Here is a 19,076-nt window from a genome sequence, read left to right as displayed (position 1 = left end):
GGTTGAAGCCCCAGGGGACACCTAGATTTCAGCCAGATGAGACTCTGAGCGGAAGACAGAGCTAAGCCCAGATCACTGATCTACAGAAAGTGTGAAATAACAAGCATGTTTGTTTAAGCCACTAAGTTTGTGGTAACTTATGAAGTTGCTATAGAAAGCCGATACCAATAGCAAAGTTTGCCTGGCACACAGCAAGCAGGCCTGCAGTCATTACTACTGAATGAATGAATATTCAATTTTGCTTTTAAAATCTTCACAAAATGAGAGGGTATATTTAGACATGGCAAAGAAGGAAAATATGAGGAAATGAGCATGGGAAGGGGAAGATGTAAAAAGAAAGGAAGAAACCAAACATGGACAGATGCTCCATTGTTATTCCAAGGATGAGCGCTGTCCTGACATCTGAGCATATATAACCCATGACTTATCTGTCCCAATGTCCAGGATTGTTTGGAGAAGGAAATGATGGGGAAGTAGACATGGAAAGATGGATTTTTGCTCACTGTAAATTGAAGAGGATTGTATTCTGAAGAACTAAACAGAAGAGATTCAATAATTCTAATCAAGGGTAGAAAAAAAGGCAAATCTCATTCCTGGGATTTCCAGAAAGTCAAACAAAACAGAAAGCCTGAAGTCAATACACAAAGCAGAAGCATCTCAGAGGGTTTCTGTTTTGCTTTGTTTCTTCCTGTTTCCCAGAGGAATGGAAACCTATTATCCACACCTTAATTACAGCAGCAAGCAGTACCTCCTAAGATGTACCAAGCTGCTCACAGAGGTCTCACAGTGTCCCAGCCTGTGTGACTGAAAGGGGGACTGCAGCAAGGTCGGGAGACATTGATTTTTCTCCCAGGCTCTGTACTCCTGGGCTGTGAGACCAACATGTCCCTGCACTTCTGGATCCCAGAAGTGGGAAAAGGGGAACAATAATTCATGCAATCCATCATCACTCAGGGTCACAGAAATACAGAGATGGTGTCTGGAGCTGTGCAAATACGCAACTTATCAAGAGCCAGCCACATAGAGGAATCAGTAAACTGTTTACTGGCAGAGATCTTGTCTTCCTTTTTTTTTTTTTGTCTTCTGCTCAGCAGTCAATAAAGAGCTCTGGACCTCAGAAATCATCAATCTTCCAAGGCTATTGTTGAAGGACTGAATCCAGCAGTCTTCCCAGGGGTCTCACACATTAAGAAGATGCACAGCAGCTATTGTTTTACCAACAGGGCACTGGGATCCATAGGCTGTTTTCCAGACTAGATTGATTTCTATTTCTGATGCTAAATTTGACTTGTTATCTACACAACAAATATTGCTGAGCACCTTCTCAATGTCTGGCTGTACACATTAGGCAAAGTGTAGCCAATGAAACAAATCCCTCACCTTCATGAAGGTTGCAGTGTCCTCTAAAGATAATCTTTGTCTACCACAGTCCTCCTCAGCTTAAACTCACCTACACACACCTCTGAATCTTTTAATCATCCCACTGTGTTGAGACACCTCCTTCATGAGGACTTCCCTCAGTCTCCCAGCTGGAAATTGCCCTCAGAATATCCATGCACGCAAATCGAGGCAGGAGCTCATCACGAGGTGTCTTGCTATACGTACTTCTCTACTTCAAGCAGCTTTAAGGTAAAGATGGCACTTTGATCTTGGTATCACACACACCTTTGTATAACATCTCACCCGAAGGTCATGACTGCCCATTAATGTTCAGTTCAGTTCAGTCACTCAGTCATGTTCAACTCTCCGCGACCCCATGAATCACAGCACGCCAGGCCTCCCTGTCCATCACCAACTCCCGGAGTTCACTCAAACTCATGTCCACAGAGTCGGTGATGCCATCCAGCCATCTCATTCTCTGTCGTCCCCTTCTCCTCCCACCCCCAACCTTTCCCAGCATCAGAGTCTTTGGTTCTCAATTACATGAGTCTCATATAATTTGCTTTTGAAATAGATAGACATATCTACATAGAGAGAGATATTAAGTTTACAAATACTTTTACTTTTAAAAGTACCTACAAGAGTCAAATTCATAGAGTCAGAAAGTACACTCATAGATGTCAGGGGCCAGGGATAAGGGAAGGGTAGGAGGGTGAGGAAGGAAAAGGTAGAGTGTGGGGTTGGGTGATGGGGACTTAGTGGGTTTAATGGAGACAGAGTTTCAGCTTAGAAAAGTGAAACATTCGCGAGAATATGGCTGATGGTGAAAGTTACACAAAACAGTATGAATGTACTTAATGCCACTGAAATGTACACTGAAATATGGTTAAAATAGTATGCTTTATGTGACTTTTTAAAAAAGTAAATTGCAACATATTTAAGGTTATTCTTATAATCATAGTACCCTGACTCAAGTCACTTTGAGTGCTCTCTTGAATGGGAGAGCAAGAGATGGAGTCATCACTTGGGGACTAGTAATCATGTGTGACTTGAAGACATCCATGGGAGTCTGTCACAGACACGATCGTTCCCCATGATTTGAATTATATAATCAAACAAACAAATAAATATGGAGAATTGATTTTTAAGACATTTTAAAAAGATTTTATAAGTAATACAAGGATATATGTATATATGTGTGTTACATATATATATAATAAAATAAGTAGAGAGTAAAAATCTCCTCCTTCTAAACTGACTGTAAATAGCTAACTACTGCTAATACGTTTGCACATGGCCTTCCAGATTTTTTACTATACAGTAAAAAGCAGAGACATTACTTTGCCAACAAAGATCCGTCTAGTCAAGGCTATGGTTTTTCCCATGGTCATGTATGGATGTGAGAGTTGGACTGTGAAGAAAGCTGATCGCCGAAGAATTGATGCTTTTGAACTGTGGTGCTGGAGAAGACTCTTGAGAGTCCCTTGGACTGCAAGGAGATCCAACCGACCATTCTAAAGGAGATCAGTCCTGGGTGTTCATTGGAAGGACTGATTCTAAAGCTGAAACTGCAATACTTTGGCCACCTCATGAGACGAGTTGACTCACTGGAAAAGACTCTGATGCTGGGAAAGGTTGGGGGCGGGAGGAGAAGGGGACGACAGAGAATGAGATGGCTGGATGGCATCACCGACTCTGTGGACATGAGTTTGAGTGAACTCCGGGAGTTGGTGATGGACAGGGAGGCCTGGCGTGCTGTGATTCATGGGGTCGCGGAGAGTCGGACACGACTCAGCGACTGAACTGAACTGAACTGAACTGAAGTCCCCTACATATGAACAAGTTCTATTCCAAAAGCAAGTTCATTAGTCCAATTTGTTCATAAGTCCAACAAAGTTAGCCTAGGTACCCAACTAACAAAATCAGCTATACAGTGTTGTACTGTAATAGATTTATGATATTTTTCACACAAATAATACATTAAAAAACAAACACACAAAAATAAAATATTTTTAATCTTATGATACAGCATCTTGAAAAGTACAGTACAACAGCTGGCATACAGCAGCTGGCATAGAGCAAACAGGCAAGAAGAGTTACTGACTGGAGCGGGGAGAGGATGGTAGAGGAGAAGGATCCTCATCTATAGGAGATGGAGGGAAAGCTGCAGTTTCACTCATTCCTGACATGGATAGAACGCATGTTTGCATCTTTGAAAGTTCACAACTTGATGGCTTGTACATAGGAGATTTACTATACCCTTATATTCATTGTTATATTCCATTGCTGAGTCACACTTTAAAGTTCGGCCCAAATCTATATGAGGCAAACAGTATTCCACTGTAAGGATGAACTATCATTTATTCAGCCAATCCTTTTTGGTTTGATACTTAGGTTTTTTCCAATTTTTTATTAACACAAACAAGGCTGTAATGAACATTCGAATATGCAAGGTTTCTGAAACAATGTGGCAATTTTTGGAGGGCAGATTCCTTAAGTTGTCACTTGATAATATCTAAATTTGAAGTGTATCTCCTTTTTGACCCGATAATACAACTTTGGGCTAATTTTAACAGATTGTCATCTCAGCATTGTCTAGTACTCCCTCCCTGCAAGCCCTATTCTTCTACAATAGCTTTAAAAGCATTGAAGAGGAAGAAGAAAAGTGTTTAGGTGATACTTTCAGAAGACACAGTGATATCTGTTGCATTCAGTGGCCAAGGAACGGGGGCAATCATTGGATCTACCAAAGACAGAGAATCAAAGTTCAATGATTAGACTTCCCTGGTGGTCCACCTGCCAAATGCAGGGGACAGGGGTTTGATTCCTAGCCTGGAAAGATCCCACCTGCTGTAGGGCAACTAAACCGGTGCATCACGACCACTGAAACCCACACTCCACAGCCACGCTCCACAACAAGGGTAGATGCCACCATGAGAAGCCTGCGCACCACAGCTGGAGAGTGGCTGCTCTTTGCTGCAACAATAGAAAGCCCATGTGTGGCAGTGAAGACCCAGTGCAACCCAAAATAAATAAACCTCAATGGTTATACATATCAGCCCATCATACACAGGTTTTCTGGGAAAGTCTGATAAAGAACACTTCACTGGTTTGACAGATTTGGAGTCTGCTTGTCTGAAAGTCAGAAATTGACATACAAACAGTATGAGACTGGGCAGTCTCTTATTGGTCCTCCTCCACTGTCCATCATCTTTATCTCAGACCCAGCCAGTGATACTTTTGGATCTGATCCACCATATTCTCCAAGCCTTTTGGATTACATTCTCCTTACAGGCTCCAAGTGGGCTATCAACATGGAAAGAGAACACAGGCAGACAAATCTTTCATTTCCTTTCATGCAAAGGCCTCCAAGTTGGGCAGAATTCAAAGAATTTCCCCAGTTTCTCCATTCCTGCTACAAGTGCAGGAAACTTAGTGCTTCAGAACAGATCTGTGTTCATTAAACCACTCGCTAAAAGTGAATCTATAAAATACAATGGAAGGCGTCAATGAAGCCAGCATATTCTTAGAACATCACTTGGTTGAGCTTAGAGAGGGATTTATCAACCACAAAACTGTCATCAATTTTCAGCATGAAGCAATAGATAAAGGAGGCTCCTATTGCATCAGAGTCTGCTGATCTACCAAGAGAATCAAGATAAGGACTTCACAGAGTTGAAATTCCTGCTGCAGTATAAAGCCACCCATGGGGTCTAGCTCAATGGTTATAGACCAAGTACTTTCAAATCTGCCATATGATGTTGAATCAGTTCAAGGAAGACTCTTTAATTCTCAAGCATGGATGCTCCAAATCAAAATAGAGAAATAGACAAATCCCACACTCAACTCCTAACTTCTCACTGGAGTTGACTCTGAGTGGCAGCTCATATGGGAAAATAAATTGATTCATCAAACTGCTAGGGGAAAAACAACAGTCTACAGTGTCAAACTAACCCATAACCATCTTTCCCACCACTTCGACCAAATTGGTAGTCTAATCTATTATGAGTATAAAATAGATAAAATATTAACCTTCATCCACTGCAGCTAAGCCGTGAAGAGGGAAGTTTAACAGCGTTACACAGGAAGTGGCACAGTGGGGAATCCTATTCAGCTGGGACACACTGAAAATGATCTTTCCTGCCTACAAAGAATAGAAATGAAAATCCCTCCTCCTTCCACCAAAATTCAAAAAGAATACAGAGGCAGCAGTAGGTGAGACACAGAATATTCCATAGAAATAGAGAAGTTATTTCTGGATAATTGGCAGCAGACAAGTTGCTGAGCACAGGGGAGGAAGGATCTCCATAGCAACGCAGTTGATGATGGCTCCATATTTAAACTAAATGTTGAAGCTTTACACTTTCAGAGACTGAGGATTTCCTGTAATTTCTGGTAATAAGTTTTCTCTAACTCAGGGAAGCAAGCATTCCAGCAGAGGACTGCATAAAGCAAGAAGAACATGAGATATGCAGAAAATAATTCATGGATCTTAGAGGTTCTATAGAAGAAAAAATCCGGACCAAATGAGAATAGAGTCACTAACTAAAACTTTCAGGAATTCCTAGTTAGGACCAACTGGATATGAATTACAAGCTTTATTGTATAGTGTTTTTAATTTCTTATATATGATTATATTTGTTTTAAGTGTACAATAAAATTATACATATATTCTGTAGCATCATTTATTTACTTTCAGTGAGTACTGCTTTTCCTTTATAGAGGTTTGTGTTATAGAGGGATAGGACCCAGCTCATTCAAGATTTGGTGTCTATGGTCGGCTCACGTTGATAGCACCCCTGTTAGAATTCTTTACAAGACAAAGGTTAGACTATCTGTGAGTGGACAACATTCTCCTTCCATCACAAAAGTACATCAGGGACAACTTTGTTCTTCATGTTTATTTTGACTGCTCTCCACTGTTTGAAAATATGATTGTGAAATTGAGGCATAATAGCCAGCCTCTTCATTTCTCTTGAAAGACTGAGGAAATAGAAAGTTGGCTATTGTGACCTCCAGGAATCCATTCTAATGCCACATGTGACACCCAGTGACACTGCCTGCCCCTGTGTCCCACTGGCCATGCCACTTCTACTAATCAATGCTTAGTTAAACAAGTTAGGTTAGTTAAGGATCCAATAAAACGAACTCTGTCTTTTAGTGCACAGTCTTAAACTTTTACTATTCCCCAAAGTACTAACAGTTTTAACAAGAGAAGAAAGTCATTAGCCAAAGAAATTCAGACATCAGTAAACTATTCGGGTCTTTTTGGTCAATATAAATGGATATTACAGGTATTCAGACAGTTAAATAGCAATGATTTTAAAAATCTAACCCTGTTCTTATGCTTAATTTTCTACCACCTGATAAAACAATGGAAACTAACCCTAACACAAGAAAGAAAATTCTTAAAGCATTTATTATTTTCTGTATTATTTGACCCAGAATTTCCACTTCTGGTAATTCATACTAAGTCATCCAAAATATGAAAAGATTTTTAGCATTGTTAATCACTGTGCCATTTTAATAGCTAAAAATCGGAAATAATCTAAATGTCCAGTAATAGGAGAGTGATTAAGTAAATTATGATACATTCACTTATGATGAGATAATACTTTAAAATATTAAGCTTTGGGCATTCTTTTCTCTGATGCATTATACATGACCCTTCTCCTAGTTAATCAGAGGCATTCAAAGGAAACTGGGATTGTTATCATGAGAATGGAGAGAAAGAAACAAGCCATAGCCAGTCTTTCTAACTTCCAAAAAAAGCCTTGATAATCACAAAGAATGGTCTTTGGGGAAAGTTGACTGATGAAGTTTATGTAACAATAATTGGCTGGAAAGAAAAGGATAGGCAATCATGCCTCCCATCTTTGTTCCTGGCTGGGCAAAGGGATAAGACATGCTCTTGGAGGGTGGACTTTCCTAGGACTAGGAAAGGAGGGGTAGACCCCAGGGAATCACATGAAGAGATGGCAGCATCATGAAACAGCCCCAATACCCCCATTAGAGGAAGCTCGTATTGGGGCTGATGCTGAGAGCCCAGTGATCAGTCCTCCGTGTTCTCATAAGGGTCTTCCCACAGTAGCCACCTGCAGGTCTCCAACAGTATTGTGGCAAAAGAATTACCACCTATGCCCTTGAGTCTCTGAAGATCTCCAAACTACACCATGTGGACTAACACCTTTCAGGACACTCATAAGCCCTGCAACGGGAGAATCCTCTATGTACAGAGACCAATGGGAAGACACCAAGGAAAGCTCTAGCATTAACAGAGTGGGCCTAGAGGACACTGGAATCCATCAGCCCCTTTACACACACAATGCTAATAGCAACAACTGCCGATGAGTACCTGCTAAGCACGATTTATAAGTATCAAATTCCAACAGTCCTTTCTGTGAGGTAGATACTCTTATTAGCCCATTTTACAGATGAGAAAACCAAAGGGAAGAGATGGTGAGTCTCTTGCTCATGACCACACAGCTAATAAGTGGTGGATTTGGGATTCAAACTTACATAGTATGGCCCTGGAGCCTAGGATCCTAATGAAAATGGTGTACAACTTCCCATGGACTGCCATTAAAAATAATGTTTCTAGATGTATGTAAACCAAATTATTACACTGTAAACGTTAAACTTACATAGTGCTGTATGTCAATTATAGCTCAATAAAACTGGGGGGAAAAGAAGCTAAAGAAAAAGAAAATAATGTTTCTACCAAGTTTATAACAACACAGAGGAAGTTTGCGTTATTATCTTCAGTGAACTGACCAGAATTCAATAATATGCTACAATGAGATACACATAGAAAAAAGCAAACACCAAAATGTTAATAAATGACTGTGGACAGTAGGAGAATTATAAGATATTTCTTGTTTATTTTTCTGTATTGCAAATTTTCTCTACAATGAGCATGCATTATATTCAAACTTGAAGGAGAAACTCACTTTTAGTACTTCTTGAACTTTTCCAGTATGCACATCCACACACACACACATGTTTTTGAGTTATAAACTCCAGTTCTTTGAAGATAGCATATATTTTGGCAATAGTCAGAGAAGCCGCAGAGCACATTTAAAACCAGAGGAATGCTAAAGTACTTTAACACTCTGCAGAAAAAGAAGAGAATAGCAATTATGCTAAATTTATCCTCTCCATGACTTTGATAGGAAGGACAGGGTCACCAATAATGGAGATGAGGTCAGCAAGAGTTGTCACATCCGAGCAGCCGTAACATCTGTCTACATTCTTATAGCTTGGGATGGTCTTGATAAACCAACATTTGCAAATAGAACAGAAGGAATTCAGCCTCAAAGTTTCCATTTTCACTCTTTATGTGATGTCTTTGGATAAATGCATATGCTTGGTTTTCACTTGGGTAAATTTGTCAATCATATCCTTTATGGATTGTGCTTTCTAGGCCTTATTTAAGAAATCTTCCCATATCTTAAGTTCATGAAAACATCCACAAACATTCTCTTCTGAAAAGCTTTCTAGGGAATTCTGTGGTGGATCCAGTGGTTAGGACTCCAAATTTTCACTGCTGAGTGTGCAGGTTCAGTCCTGGTCGGGGAACTAAGATCCTGCAGGCCATGTAGGATCAATGAAAGCAAATAAATAAATAAATAATTTTTCTGGTTTTCCCTTGTGCATTTGGATGTTTAATAAATTTGTTATTCATATTTGTGTACAATGTGAGGTAGGGGGTCCAATCACATGTCTTTCCATATGAATAACAAATGTCTCAGGAACAATAATGAAAACATCCACTTTTTCTCCACTGATATGCAAAACCACGTTTATCCTGTGGGCTCATCATTTTTTTCTCTTGGTCTCTGTCTATAGCTATGCCAATATCATGCTGATTTTGTTACTCTAGATTTATAATAAGTTTTGAGTTATGAAGGCAGCATTAAAACTTGAAAATAAGTGTCATGCTGAGAACTGCATAGTGAATTCAATATGGAACTCCAGTATCCAAGAAATACACAAAAAAATACCCTCAAATAAAACTGGTGGATATTTGTGCCCCATTGTTAGAGTTGGTTTGTGTTGTATTTGTTTATTTGTAGTTTTTACCCCATCCTACCCCTACCATGCAAATGTGCAACAAATATGGATTCATGGATTTGCCATATACCAGATTCACTGGGATAAAAATAGAAGAGAAAATGAGAGAGCTGAAGATGAACAGCACTCTTGGGTGAAATAACAAAATTAAGTTATTATCAGGGCTTCTATCTGACATTGTCCAAGGCACGAGAGAATTCCTGGCAGTGTTAACATCTTGATGTTCAGAATTCTGATAGGTTTGATTAGACTAATTTAGGCATGTGGAGAAATTACTTTATCACCAGTATTATGGAGACTGCCAAGCCACTCTCAAGGCTGGCATGCTCTGAATTTGGTGCCATAGCAGATAAAATATCTTCCTGGATCATCTTGTTGCTATTCACCAAGCAGCACTACATGCCCCTGCTTCTAATAGACAGAGTCTAGAATGGTCTATTAATTTAAGAAATGGACAGCCAAAGTTATTTTTCAAACATGTACATTCACCTCCAAGTTGCATTCAAATAAGGCTTGAGCAAACAATGAACAAACAACATCTTGTAGACCCTGCTGTTGGTGCTTTTCTCGGGTATACTTGACTTCCATGTGATAACAGCAAGGTCACTCCTAATTCCATAGTCGATGAATAGTCAAAACATTTTCTCTTATCAAAGTTTGCCCCCACATGACTTAGTGGCAATGCACAGCCACAGCAGCAGGTAAATTAAGCTCCTGGAGACTCACGAGGCAATGACCTAAGAACAAAGAGGTCATACATGAGCTCGCTGTGCCTTGTTTACCTCTTTCGCTTTGAAGTATTTGAGTATTTCCTTACTTTTGTCCTGGGGAATTTTCTGGAAAGAGCTGGTTAGGCCTTACAAACAATTTCTTTCTTTTTTTTTTTTTTAAGGATTTTTAAATTCTTACTTATTATTTTCACCTACTTATTTTATTTTTTAAATTGAGTATAGTTGATTCACAATATGGTTAATTTCAGATGTACAGCATAGCAATTCAGTATTTTGTAGATTATATTGCATTATAGACAATTACAAAATATAGGGTAAAATTCCCTATGCTATACATAAAATTTTTGTTGCTCATCTTTTTAATGTAGAGTAGTAGTATGTATTTGTTAATTCCACGCTCCTAATTTCTCCCTCCTTCTCTCCTTCCCCACTTGATGAACATAAATTTGTTTTCCATATCTGTATCTTTCTGATTTGTATATAGATCCATTTGTACTAATTTTCAGATTCCACATACAGGTAATACAGAATTTTTCTTTCTCTGACATTTTTCACTAAGCACAATATTCTCTAAGTCTACCTAAATAAAGAGGATAAGAATTTGCGAACTCAAACATACTCATCATAACTTATTTTTCACAAAATATTCACATGGGGGAATTTAGTATGGATTATTCAATTATTCATACAAAACATGAATATGAAGCAGATTTATTCACTACTCTATAATGAACTGGTCTGGGCCTCTCTCCAGAAAACTTGCACTTGGAGGTGATGTTCAGAGCCTCAGACCATCCATCACACTTACTACTTATCCAGCTAGCCATCTGGTCTACAGAGAAAAGGATAAGAATGTTCTAACAAGCATCTAGGCAAATTGGTCACTATACTCATTTCTGTCATTACCTTCTGTTCAGTTCAGTTCAGTGCAGTCGCTCAGTCGTGTCCGACTCTTTGCGACCTCATGGACAGCAGCACACCAGGCTTCCCTGTCCATCACCAACTCCCAGAACTTGCTCAAACTCATGTCAGTTATGCCACCCAACCATCTCATCCTCTGTCATCCCCCTCTCCTCCTGCCTTCAATCTTTCCCAGCATCAGGGTCTTTTCCAATGAGTCAATTCTTTGCATCAGGTGGCCAAAGTATTGGAGTTTCAGCTTCAGCATCAGTCTTTCCAATGAATATTCAGGACTGATTTCCTTTAGGATCGACTGCTTGGATCTCCTTGTTGTCCAAGGGACTCTCAAGAGTCTTCTCCAACACCACTGTTCAAAAACATCAATTCTTTGGCACTCAGTTTTCTTTATAATACAACTCTCACATCCATACATGACTACTGGAAGAACCATAGCTTTCACTAGACAGACCTATGTTGGCAAAGTAATGTCTCTGTTTTTTAATATGCTCTCTAGGTTGGTCATAGCTTTTCTTTCAAGGAGCAAGAGTCTTTTAATTTCATGGCTGCAGCCACCATCTGCAGTGATTTTGGAGCCCAAGAAAATAAAGTCTGTCACTGTTTCCATTGTTTCCCCATCTACCCCATCTATTTGCCATGAAATGATGGGACTGGATGCCACGATCTTAGTTTTCTGAATGTTGAGTTTTAAGCCAACTTTTTCACTCTCCTCTTTCACTTTTAATGAGAGGCTCTTTAGTTCTTCTTTGCTTTCTGCTGTAAGGGTGGTGTCATCTGCATATCTGAGGTTATTGATATTTCTCCTGGCAATCTTGATGCCAGTTTGTGCTTCATCCAGCCTGGCATTTCGCATGATGTACTCTGCATGGAAGTTAAATAAGCAGGGTGACAATATGCAACCTTGACGTGCTCCTCTCCCGATTTGGAACCAATCTGTTGTTCCATGTCTGGCTCTAACTGTGGCTTCTTGACGTGCATACAGATTTCTCAGGAGGCAGGTCAGGTGGTTTGGTATTCCCATCTCTTGAAGAACTTTCCAGTTTGTTGTGATTCACACAGTCAAAGGCTTTGGTGTAGTCAATAAAGCAGAAGTAGATGTTTTTCTGGAACTCTCTTGCTCTTTTGATGATCCAACAGATGTTGACTATTTGATCTCTCATTCCTTTGCCTTTTCTAAATCCAACTTGAACATCTGGAATTTCATAGTTCATATACTGTTCAGTTCAGTTCAGTTCAGTTCAGTCACTCAGTCGCGTCCGACTCTTTGCGACCCCATGAATCACAGCATGCCAGGCCTCCCTGTCTATCACCAACTCCCAGAGTTTAAGTTAGCAAGTCTCAAACTTTGGTCAAAGTTTAATTTTAAGGCAGTCTGAAACTTTGTTATGATAACAGAACAGCAACAGCAGGAGCAGCATAAACAACAACAATAATAATGGTTGATATATACCTATATTCTTTCTTCTGTTAATTTATCCAATGCATGGATTTGTGTTGTTGACTTCCATATCTATACTTCTAACCATGAGTTCTCCCTGGAGGTCCAGACATGATCAACAGCTCACAACATAACTATTTAGATGTCAAACAAGCATCTCTAACATATTTAAAATCCAATATTTCTCTCCCCAAAAAACCTATGGCTCCTTTAGCTTTCTTCATCTATGTAAATTATACCATCAATTTTAAGGGCAAAAGTCTAGAAGTCATACTTGATGCCTCTTTTTCCCCTCATTCTTCTCATCAGGAAGCTCTGTGGACAATTCTTTCAAAACATATTAGGGGTCAACCCACTTCTGTTTCCTTTTCTTCCACCCAAGCTCAAGTTCTCATCATTTCTAGCTTGGATCGCCAGCAATATCAATTTCAAACAAAACTTATATAACCTATTCTTATCTTAAAACACTGTGATTATTTTCAAATACAATTAGAATAAACCCCCAAACCTTCACGCTGGCCTGCAAGATCTTCCAACAAGAGTCCCTGCGTTCCTCTCTGTACTTAGCACCTTCCCGCCCCCTCACCATGCTCCAACCACACTTGCTTTCTCTCTTTCTCAAATGCTCTCATCTCAGCCTCATCTCAACACTTTTGTCCCCGTTGTTCCCTCTTCCTGGAATGTTCTTCCTCCAGATCACACAACTAGCTTCCTGTCCTTTCAGATTTCATTTCAAATAGTATCTTTTGAGAAAAACTCTAACTTTTTGTGCAAGTCAGGATCCAACAAAGAAAGCAGAAATCTTTCTTTGTATTTAACCCAGAAGGAATTTTTAAGTTAATTTGTACTGACATATAGTTGATTTACAATGTTGTATTAGATTTTGCTGTACAGTAAAGTGAATCAGTTATATATATACATATAGGTCCTATCACTTCATGGGAAATAGATGGGGAAACAGTGGAAACAGTGTCAGACTTTATTTTTGGGGGCTTCAAAATCACTGTGGATGCTGATTGCAGCCATGAAATTAAAAGACGCTTACTCCTTGGAAGGAAAGTTATGACCAACCTAGACAGTATATTAAAAAGCAGAGACATTATTTTGCCAACAAAGATCCAAAAATATTTTTCCAGTGGTCAGGTATGGATGTGAGAGTTGGACTGTGAAGAAAGCTGATCACCGAAGAATTGATGCTTTTGAACTGTGGTGCTGGAGGAGACTCTTGAGAGTCCCTTGGACTGCAAGGAGATCCAACCAGTCCATCCTAAAGGAGATCAGTCCTGGGTGTTCATTGGAAGGACTGATACTAAAGCTGAAGCTCCAATACTTTGGCCACCTCATGCGACGAGTTGACTCACTGGAAAAGACTCTGATGCTGGGAGGGATTGGGGGTGGGAGGAGAATTGGATGACAGAGAATGAGATGGCTGGATGGCATTACCAACTCGATGGACATGAGTTTGAGTGAACTCCGGGAGTTGGTGATGGACAGGGAGGCCTGGCGTGCCGCGATTCATGGGGTCGCAAAGAGTAGGACACGACTGAGCGACTGAACTAACTATCCACACTCTATAGATTCCATTCCCATATAGGTCACTGGAGAATTATATAATAACTCTGTATATTATAAGATTATATTAAGTAGAGTTCCCTGTGATATAACAGGTTCTTATTAGTTACCTATTTTATGTATAGTTGTGTGTATATGTCATTTCCAATCTCCTAATTTATCCCTCCCCAGCTTTCTCCCTTGGTAACCATAAGTTTGTTTTCTACATTTGTGCCTCTATTTCTAATACAGAAGGAATTTAATATAGACAATTAATGATACATGGGATGGATAACCGTTAAAGACAAACAAGGAATGACAAGGCAAAGATCTGCAACAGCAGGAAAATTAAGTCCACTCAGGCCCAGAAAGCCAAAGAAAGAAACTGCATTACCAGAGCCCATGAGCCAAGATCATCAAGTGGAAGCTGGAAGGAGCTTTAGTAAGACCTGCCCTGCAGAAGCCAGAGTCACAAGAGAAATGCAACCACACGAGGTCATCATAGAGAGGTGGAGAGAAATACCTTGGTTTCTCCCTTCCTCCATCCCTCAAATTTCCTACCAGTGCCTCCACTGATGGAGTCCATCTGGAACCCCATAGCCACAGGAGTTTGGGAAACACATCCGACAGCCCCATGACAGCACAGATCACAACAGGGAAATGGAAAAGATGGATCTGAGGTCAAACAGCACAAAGTCAGTGCATGACCGCATTTCATCTTCCAATCTCTACCCCTGACCCCATTCAATTTTGATCACAGTACCCTGTATAGTTATTTTCAAAGTAGTCACTACACTCTGGTGGTGGTTTATTCATAAGTCATGTCCAACTCGTATGACCCCATGGACTGTAGCCTGCTAGGCTCCTCTGTCCATGGAATCTAGACTTATCTTGATTATTTCTTTATTCATTTTTACAAATTAGGATGTAAGCATCATATTCCTTGGGCCTCCCTCATAGCTCAGTTGGTAAAGAATCCACCTGCAATGCAGGAGACTTGGTTTCAATTCCTGGGTTGGGAAGATTCCCTGGAGAAGGAAATAGCAACCCACTCCAGTATTCTTGCCTGAAAAACACATGGACAGAGGAGCCTGGCCAGCTACAGTCCATGAAGTTCAAGAGTCGGACACAAATTAGCAACTAAACCACCACCATCATACTCCTTGTTTCTCTATACATCTCTGGTACCATGAGCAATTCCCAACTCACGAAAAGCACTCATTAAATATCTGTTTGAAATATACTGAATGAGGGATTGCTATGTCCAATATACTGTGCTAAGGGCTTTACATGAACTAACTCACCAAATCCTTAGAACAACCTCACAATTCTTTTATTCATAAGGAATCTGAGGCTTAGGGGGAGCATTGTGAAGCATTACATCTTCACAATTATTGGATGGATTCCAGCAGTCAGTAGGCTGTCAACAGTGCAAACTGCAAATTAGAAACGACTATCCATATATATAATCCATCAAGGTGTTATTGTGCCAACTTAAAAATGCAGTTTTGCTAATAATGCATAGTTTATTCAATACCTTCACTGAGCAGTGTTGGATAAAGTAGTCAGCATTGCTCACCACTTCTGTTTCTTCCAAAGAGAAAGTGAAAGAAAACAAACCTGAGTCATTGTCAATTTCAAGGTACCAAACACCTTACCTTAACTTTCTGATCCTCAGAAAACAGCGAGTTTATTCAAGACTTAGAGTCATACTTTTATCTTAAGCTGGACACTGTACAGTATAAAATATTGTGTCTGATTGCTGTCCTGTGCTGTGCTTCATTGCTCAGTCACATCTGACTCTTTGCAAGCCCCTGGACTGTAGCCTGCCAGGCTCTTCTGTCCATGGGATTCTACAGGCAAGAATACTGGAGTGGGTTGCCATGTCCTCCTCCAGGGGATCTTTCCAACACAGGGATCGAACCCAGGTTTCCCGCATTGCAGGCAGATTATTTAATATCTGAGCCAACTTTAAATATAGCTTTGAGGGTTAGCTGTCTCTTGGTGAGATATGTTTATCTGAGTAACAAGCAGACATCTAAGCTCTACCTGCATGACTTCTTAAAGAATCAAACAGGAATCACAGAACTGCATTAAATTTGGGTCAAATGCTTTACATATGGCGTTTGGCCATAGAGCATCAGTCTTTTGGAAAGAACGAGACAAAGATCCCAGGGAGGTTCCACTTGGGGAAACACCAGCATCTCTAGCCCACTTCAGCACCATGTTGGAGTCTGCAGTGTGTGAATCATGGCTAAACAGGCTGCCTCAGGGGAGAAGCCAAGATTCTGTCCTTAGCTTTCAAAGGAGCTCTTCATCTTGTACGAATGTCAGCTGTTCACTTTGCAAACACAACTGGGCAGGAACATTTCCAGATCTTTGACTCCATTAAGCAGTGACTTAGATATGACAATTAAATCTCTAAAGACAAAGATACAAGGGAAAAGCACCATCACCGTTGCCTTTGAACTCTATCTAGATCAGGCTGGTTTATTTTCAAGCCATGGAATTTTATTAGGCTTTACATTAAATCAATAAAGAAAGTCTGGACCAAAGTTCAGAGACCTTTGGATGTAGTCATAATGGATTCCTTGGAAACCTGTGAAATAAGCTCTGAAATTGACTTGGGATTTCTGCCATTTTCAGAGGAAATGATAAGAGTTTCAGCCAAGGTCCTCTAGCCATAATGAACTGATTGAATATCCATCACTGATTAGACTCCATGGGATCACACAGGAAAAAACATGGTTCCCTCTCTGAATGTGGATATTTCCAGGTCCTTTGATTGGTTTTTTGGATTATGTCTCTCATAAGACATGAGATCCCATGTATTAGTTTTAGTTACTTACCTTCTACTCTGTTCCAAATATTTGAAGTGGCTTAGAGACAGATACCGGAGAAGGCAATGGCAAGCCACTCCAGTACTCTTGCCTAGAAAATCCCATGGACAGAGGAGCCTGGTAGGCTGCAGTCCATGGGACCGCTATGAGTCGGACGTGACTGAGCGACTTCACTTTCACTTTTCACTTTCACACACTGGAGAAGGAAATGGCAACCCACTCCAGTGTTCTTGCCTGGAGAATCCCAGGGACAGGGGAGCCTGGTGGGCTGCCGTCTATGGGGTCGCACAGAGTCGGACACGACTGAAGTGACTTAGCAGCAGCAGCAGAGACAGATACATAGTACAGTTATATAGGAATATTTAGTGAAAAAATCAAGGTCAATATACTATGGTGCAATACAATACTCTACAGCCATTAAAAGTGATGATGCAGCTCTCTGTGTTTCAATATACAATACTCTGTAAGTTTCATTGCTAAGAGAAGAGAACAAGGTGCAGAAGAGTAAGCACACCATGCTGTAAACTGATTTACAAAAAGTAAGAGAAAATGCATAAGACGTAGAAAACAAACCTATGGTTACCAAAGAGGAAAGGGTGGGGGAGGGATAAACTAAGCATTGGGGATTACTAGATACACACTGTATACAGGGGCTTCCCTGTGGCTCAGTCAGTAAAGAATCTGCTTTCAAGGCAGGAGACCCATGTTCGATCCCTACGTCGGGAAGATCTCCTGGAGAAGGGAATGGCTACCCACTGCAGTATTCTTGCCTGGAGAATTCCATGAACAGAGGAGCCTAGAGGGCTATGGTCCATAGGGTCACAAAAATTCAGACACAACTGAGTGACTAACATGCACACATACTGCTATATACAAAATAGAAAACCAACAAGGATCTTCTGTATAGTAATGGGAAACTACAATGGAAAAGAATATGAAATAAATATAATATACAAATATATATATATATATATATATATATGGGGGGATCCTCTGGTGAAGGGCACGGCAACCCACTCCAGTATTCTTGCCTGGAGAATCCCATGGACAGAAGACCCTGGCAGGCTGCAGTCCATATGGTCACAAAGAGTCAGACACAACTGAAGCAACTTAGCACACACAGATGGATACACGTAACTGAATCACTTTGCTAGACACCAGAAACTAATACAGCATTGTAAAGCAACTATACTTCAATAACTAAAAATACATGGAGACTACTTTTGAAAGCATATACAAGAAATTCATAACAGTGGCTGCCTCTGGGGAAGAAAAGTGGAGACATTTTTAAAAGGAATGAAATAGTGCTATTTGCAGACATGGGTAGACCTAGAGACTGTCAACAGAATGAAGTATATCAGAAAGAGAAAAACAAATATCACATAATACCACTTGTATATGGAATCTAGAAAAATGGTATGGATGAACTTCTTCGCAACACAGAAATAGAGTTACAGAAAACAAACTTATGGACACCAAAAGGGGGAAGGTGGGTGGCGGGATGAATTGAAAGACTGGGATTAACATATATACACTATTGATATTATGTTTAAAATAGATAAATCTAATGAGGATCTACTGTATAGCACAGAAAACTCTACTCAGAGCTCTGTGGTGACCTAAATGGGAAGGAAATCTAAAAAAGAGGGGATATATGTATACATATAACTGATTTACTTTGCTGTACAGTAGAAACTAATGGAACATTGTAAAACAACTATACTCCTATAAAATTTTTAAACAAGGAAAAGTAAATAAAGCACTTGTGGTGGACACTTTTGATGCCCCACGCAGACCTGTTTACACAGGCCATGTCCCATAGCTGCTAGGAGTGCTGATTGATGATGACTCACAGTTGATCCCTGCTGGTTCCCTGGCCTCAAGGAAGGATCAATTCTGATACAATGCTTGCTCCAGAGCTTTTCTTTAGATTAGGCTGAAGCTAGCATCCCAGGGCCGGGGGAGCCTGGTGGGCTGCTGTCTATGGGGTCGCACAGAGTCAGCCACAACTAAAGCAACTTAGCAGCAGCAGCAGACTCCATTTGGGACCCACCTTTGATAAACTCTTTTCCCTTCCCTTTTATTCTCTTTCTCCTGAGAGCACTCTTTGAATAAGTCTCTTGCACAGGAATCTCTGAAATGGCT

The sequence above is a fragment of the Moschus berezovskii genome, chromosome 27 (genome assembly GCF_049115385.1).
Source record: "Moschus berezovskii isolate FMDL1 chromosome 27, NW_MosBer_1.0, whole genome shotgun sequence".
NCBI lineage: Eukaryota > Metazoa > Chordata > Mammalia > Artiodactyla > Moschidae > Moschus > Moschus berezovskii.
Note: the sequence above shows the minus strand (reverse complement) of the source record.